This window comes from Halyomorpha halys, unplaced genomic scaffold, assembly GCF_000696795.3.
Source record: "Halyomorpha halys isolate HHAL.00 unplaced genomic scaffold, Hhal_1.1 Scaffold33.1, whole genome shotgun sequence".
In the NCBI taxonomy this organism is placed as follows: domain Eukaryota; kingdom Metazoa; phylum Arthropoda; class Insecta; order Hemiptera; family Pentatomidae; genus Halyomorpha; species Halyomorpha halys.
In genome coordinates, this window is record NW_027109698.1 from 1,068,303 (window position 1) to 1,075,235 (window position 6,933).

Sequence of the window (6,933 nt, forward strand, 5' to 3'; positions counted from 1 at the left end):
ATTAGTGGATTTAATTTTTGATCTATTTCATACTAAGTAAATATTTCTATTTATTTCAAGCCGTGTTTGCCATACAAACAATCTTTAAGGGGCTGTGCGTTCTACAATAAAGATTAATTTTTCAATTAATTTTTGAAAAATATGTCTGAGGCATATTCAATGGTTAGGAAAACTAACAGCATTAGAGCATGATCAAAAATAATAAGGTTTTTTTCTTGAATAGGCATAACTTCAAATAATAATTTAAATAAATACATTTTTTCTGGGAGCTAAAATGTAAACATAACGTTACATGATAATAATGGTACTAATTCAAATGTACATAAATGTCACAGTTGGGGCATATTATATTAATAAAAGAATTGCATGAAATAATTAAGATAAAGTGTCAAGATAAAGAAAAATATATATTTTTTAAAATTTTAATCCCAGTATTGACACAATGATAAATTGAAATTTATCAACATTTCATCTTGGTAGGCTCACCAGCCATTTTCTTTTCCTAAATATATTGGATTGTGAAATTGCCAATTAGTGGATTTAGGTTTAGAACTAATTAATACTAACAGGCTTTTGATCGAGTCTGGCACCCAGGATTGCTATACAAGATCCGTAAATTCCTACCCCCTACATATTATCTCATTATCCATTCTTATCTCTCAGACAGGTTATTTGAAGTAAATCACAACAACGCGTATTCATCCCCGTTTCCTCAGTCTGCTGGTGTACCTCAGGGTAGTATCCTTGGTCCTATCCTTTATACAGTGTTTACAGCTGGCATCCCAACCCATCCTAACACTTTTCTCACCACGTATGCCGATGACACATGCCTATTGTCAGTGAATAATGATCCTTCCATTGTATCCCAATCCCACATCACCACCCTTGAAGAATAGTCCCGACTATTACGACATTTACTAGACAAACGGTCAAAAATTCCAATCCATTACAAAAGACTGATCTACATGACTATTTTAAGACCTATCTGGACATACGGAATTGAGGTATGGGGCTCCACTAAACCATCCAATCCAATCCTTCGTCCAATCCTGAGTCCAAAATCCTTCGTAAAATCCTTAATGCTCCTTACTTTGTCACAAATCAAATCATCCATCAGGACCTCAATATATTCTGTGTTGCCGATTTGGCCAGAACCAGATACCAATCTTTCCATAATAAACTTTCCAACCACTCAAACCAACTCGTTTCTAGCCTGGCTTCTCCTTCACTACCTAATAATCCTCCTAGGCGTCTGAAAAGAAGATGGCCTCGAGATCTTCTCCTTTAGAAGAGTTTTTGGAGTTCTCTCAATGGGTAGATTCTCCACATGTTTGTATCATGTCATAATATCACTTACAGCAAATTTACTTGATGTGTATATATGTATACAGTTGTACATAACAATAAATAAATTATAAAAAAAAAAATAATACTAAGTAAATATTTCTATTTATTTCGAGCCGTGTTTACCATCTAAATAATCTTAAGTGTTGTGTTTTTAAAATAAATATTAATTTTTTACTTAATTTAAAAATAGATTTCTGTCGATTTTTTAATACGTATTCTTTAGCTATTTCCGATTCGTCTTTTAAGTTCTGTAGTATTTTTATTTTATCGGTGGAATTAAATTCTTCTTTCCATTTAAGTTAATTGTTATGAATTAACACATCCATCCGTTTCCTCATCTAAATTAATACTACTGACTGAGGACGGTGTGTGTTGTCTGCAGCAACAACAATTTCTTTCGAACAAGGGCTGCGTGGGGGTATTTAGCATTCCACAGCGGTTCTTGTTGACTGATGCCGAACACATTTGTCGTTGCTTGGACCAATAAGCCGTAGAGAGGACACAACATCACTCACTATCGCTTCCTCGGGGCAGAGAATTGCCTACCTTCCGATCCCTAGGGAAATGAAACGGAGTGACCCTAACAAGCCCCTATAGACTTCTTTCACAACAAAATGCTCCTTTAAAAAAATATCCATTTAACAAACAAAATTCTATTAAAATGGAAATATAATATATGTTTATGCTCATATTATTGATAAGCGTATATGTTATAATCACATAATACATGCTTATATCCACATTATCAATTGAAACTTTCGTTATTTAAATACATATTAATTTAACTATTAAAAAATATAAACAAAACAAAAGGACTTACGGCTATCCATCAAATTGCTACGAAATCATCTTTTTGTATTTTAAAAATCCTAAAAGCATGGACTGCAACAGCCCATGAAGGTTCGGGAGTTCAGCACTTTGCAAGGAAGGACTGATTCTTGAACAACGGTTGTGCAAGAAGTAATTTGTTCATGATTACGTTCAACCTCCAGTATTTCCCCAATTAAGGATATCCACTTTATGAGTCTGGGTAGTCCCAGAGGGCCCCCGAATCCACAGAGTTAACTCACAGATATATATCTTTTTAGAAAAAGTAAAATATTTCTTTTCTGTCCTCCATTCTCAATCTGATAAATTCTTCCTAATAATCTTATTCTTTTGGACATTAAAAATTCTTGATTTGATCTCTAACATTTAAATTGTAATGAATTGTGTCTTACATATAAACAATGAATTTCACTTGACAGACTCACAGACTCGCAAACTCGTCTCGAAGTGCTTTTAGGAATCTGTTACTCGACATCCTTTTTCAGACATCATTGGCCCATATGTCCGTTTAAAGAAATTTGTTTCCTTTTATTATATTGTTTTTTCCTTATGTTTCTTCTATATGAATTCTTACAAATTTATTTTACTTTTAGTATCAAATACAGTTTATTTTAAAATTATAAATATGTTCTTAAACAAAATGTTAATTATTTGTATCGAAAATCATTATTTGGTTTTTATTCTCCCCATAGTGCCTAATCAGCCGTGGGAAGCGTTCAGCCACCGGCTCCAACATTCTTCATTAGCAGCTAGGTTCCTGGCCGACGAAGTTCTTAACCTCTTGCTCTGCAAAGCCTGTCGACAACTCCAAGTAGGTCATTGGTCGTCCACGAGGCCTTCTGTCATCTGGTATGTTCCTCCATTCTAATGACGTGGCTGAACCATTTCAACTGCCGTGTCTGCGGAGCCCCCTTCACTGAGCCATCCCCAGTTCCTAGCGTATCCTCTCATTTCGGACACGAAATCATCTCTCCCCGTCTTCTCCACCGTTGTTCGCAGAAACTTCATTTATGCAGCAGTGACTCCACTCTCTGCCGGTCCGTCAATATCCAGCTTTCAGCTCCATACAAGAGAACTTCAAGTATACAGACTTGTAGATATGGAGACATTGCTATCTATCTCTCTTTCCCCTATTACAGTATTGCAGATCTGGTAATAGACTGCAATAGCCTTCTTTATCCTCTTTGATATTTCTGAGTCTATTTTCCCAGACCTGTCTATTAAAGTTCAATATTTTCTTTTTTCTGATACAAAACTTACAGTTTTACAATGCGCGTATAATTTTATCTTAACTTACAAAGTTTTTAAATAGTTATGCTTTAACATAACTGTTTATTAATACATTTATTTAACATAACATTTATCACTACATTTATTTAACATAACATTTATTGATAATAATAAAGGCTTAGCGAAACAGAAGTTTCGGTGCTGACACCACCAATCTCTTTCTATATACATTCGTCCAATGACACCCTTCCAAACCCAAATCTATAAAGTAAATGTTGACGCAATCCTCCGACCTACGTTTCGGTTTAAACCTCAGACGTTCACCGGTCGGTTCAGTGTTTATTAAAATTTTAAGGATCCGTTCGTTACCAGGTATTCCGTACATAATAAATATTAGTCTAACGGGCTCGTTTTTTGTTAGGATTAAGTATAGTTTCTTTTTAACAACTTATTATGAACTTACCCTTGAATGAAGAGATCAAGACTATGACAATCTCTTTCTGAATATTCTTCCACTATTCTAAAGTTAAAATTAAGATTCATTAGTTTAAGCAGACGTCTCTCTCAGATACGTATTACCAATTAGTCCAATAAATGTTCTACGATACCAGTTACTTGTCACTGATCACCTCCAGAATATTGACATAATTCATGGAAAATCCAGTATAATACAAGAAGAATAAAAAGAACAAACTTGCTGTAGTGTATTGTCAAGCAAACATTAATAACATCTCACAACTGCGATACCCGTATTATACTTGGTAAAGGAGGATAGAATGTAAAAGCCAGAGTTGCGTGGAAAATAAAGTGTTTACAATACGTTAACAAGAAATAGTGGAGCATTGGAAAGGATGCATGTGTGATATTACACTGCTGCAGATCTGTATAGCCTGAAAGAATTGGTCAATGAGGAAAACGCTGTTTCAAGATTTTATCTATGGCTGGAAGGCAGTGGGTTCTGCCCGATTTTATCTTGGAGCACGAGGAAGAAGTGTCCAGTATCTAAATGCACAAAATTAATAGAAGATAGAGGATTAAAGGAGTAGACAAAAAATATTGTTGTTTATTGTTAAGTAGACAGGTATAACATCACTCAATTACAAATACTGGTATTTGCAGGAAGCAAAGAAGGGTAGAAAATAAATAAAAGGCTGATTAAGGGTGGAAAATAAAACATTTACAATACGTTAAGAAGAAACTATTGTTTATGCAAATAGAAACTAGATTATCTTGGGAATATGTAAAGTTAATAATACCATTAATGAGGCTGTTTCTTAATCAATGATCAATAGTTTTATAAATTAACACGAAGGTAAAATAGCATAGAGTAAATATTTTTTAGAAACCCGTAAAGAGTTTAATTTTTTTTTTTTTTTTTTCCTACCTCCTACATCATTTATTTATTAAAACATTTACAATTATATGTACAACTTATCATCTAAGAAACTATACATAATGCAATTTACAATTTTTCTTGCTTTGCCTTAAGGCATTATAAGATGTAATCCACTTGGTCCGCTGTAGGCGGTTCTTACATTAATTGACTTAATAGTTAGGGGCTAACAAGGAATGGGGAGGGACCATTCCGGCTGGTGGTGTGCAAAGAGTTTAAAGGAATCACTATTGAATAAATTGATACAATTCCAAGCTGCTCCTCTGGGAGGAATGGCTGACTGAAAAGGGTTTTTTTTGGCGCAAACGAAGCGAGAAAAAAAAATTCCCAGTTTTTAATTTGACACGGGCAGTAAAAATGAAGGCCGGCCAAGGTTTGAGGGGAGAGCTGATTCAGGTAAAAAAAAAATGGAAAAACCAGGCGGGCGTGATCCGGTTGTCAGAAAAATTTGACAACGGCCCAAGCTAGAGGGCGGTAGCTAGCGGTAACAAGTTTAGAGTTTTTGCGGTTTGGCAGAGAAGGGGGGGGGGACTAACCTCCCCCCCACCTACCAGGATAAAAACTTGTACAATTTTTCTGGGGTTCCTGCTTCAATTAGGAAAATAACACGTCAGAGACCAACCCTGTCCAATTATATCGGCCGTGTTTTTTATTTTTTGTAATCCTGGAACTTCCCAGCCTGCCCTGAGCAGTTCCCCCGAGTGCGGATTTTCACCCTGCAAGGGTCCTGTAATTAAATGTTCTATGTCATTCCTCAAAGGGGAACCGCAATGAATATGTGGGTAAAATATATTAAGGATCCTAGTAAATATTTTAATTTAATTAGTAAGAAATTATTTATTTTTGTTTTTAAGATAAATTAAATAAATTTATAGCTAATAATCATTGCCACACTCTATTTCGTATAATATTTATTTATTTTTTTGAGACTAGATAGTGATTAATTTATATAACTGCTCGATAAGACCGAATATATCACGTTGAAGAAATCCTTAATATCACCAGGGTACTTAATGAAGCCTTTTAATACATAGCCGAGGCAGTCATCAGATATTCGGACAAAATAAGGTGCACTTATTATTTAGGGGACTTAGATCTGCATTTTAAGACTATCATGACTTGGTGAATAAAAGCACGAACTTCGGTTTGAAGGTACCTGATTGTGTACTAATTAATATTAGTATCTTTTTTTAATTTTTGGAATTTATGTTTTTTTTTTAAAAGAATTTGTGATATTTTGCAAACACTGACCATCAACAGTTAATTTACCTTAATTATACTTGAAATAATTATGCTTATTAATTATTAACATCTCCGATTTCATCCCAGTTTATGTAGTGTTTTTTACCGACTAACTTATAATTATATAACCATTAATTTCTTTTCTCATATCCATTACTATCTTTGATTTTAATTATATAACCATTACTTTCTTTATTATTAATCTATTTTTTTATATCTTTTAATTTTCTTGGTCTACAGAATTCCAGTAATAATAAAATACTCCCCAGAATTTGTCTCCTTGATTTCCATTCCAACGGTATTGTAATACTCATTATCTGCCACTCATTATGAATCAAACAGCAAATTCTCCCTTCAAACTAAAATCAGTAATTTTGACTGTTTATCAGTCACCATCATAAAACATGTACCTCAGGTGCTATATATGTACAGCAAGAATATACTGAATGTGCTATTCATTCTTGGTAGTATCATCACGGTAATACTATGTAAACGTGTCTATTTCAAAATAAAACCACATTTTATTTTTGCCACATGTTTCACTATTCAAGTAAAGCAGAGATTTTATCTTGCAATATAAAAAACTTATTTGATCTTAAAAACAGTATTTTGACAAGTTTGGCGACTAAGTTTATCGTCTGGAAGACTTAGAGCAATTATTATCAGTAAAGTTGTAGGGTCCTTGAGATAATACTTTATAGTGAGTCTACCAATGGATTGCAGTATGAAAATCTAAATGAGACTAAAGTTTAGTGTTTTTTTAGTTAAACCTTCAATATGTCCACTCTCATATTTTTATCCAGTATAATTAAAGTATTTTAACCATGCAAGCAACTATGTCCCGTACTAAAGTCAAACATCTAAAAAATAGATTAAATCTTGTTTTTTAAATT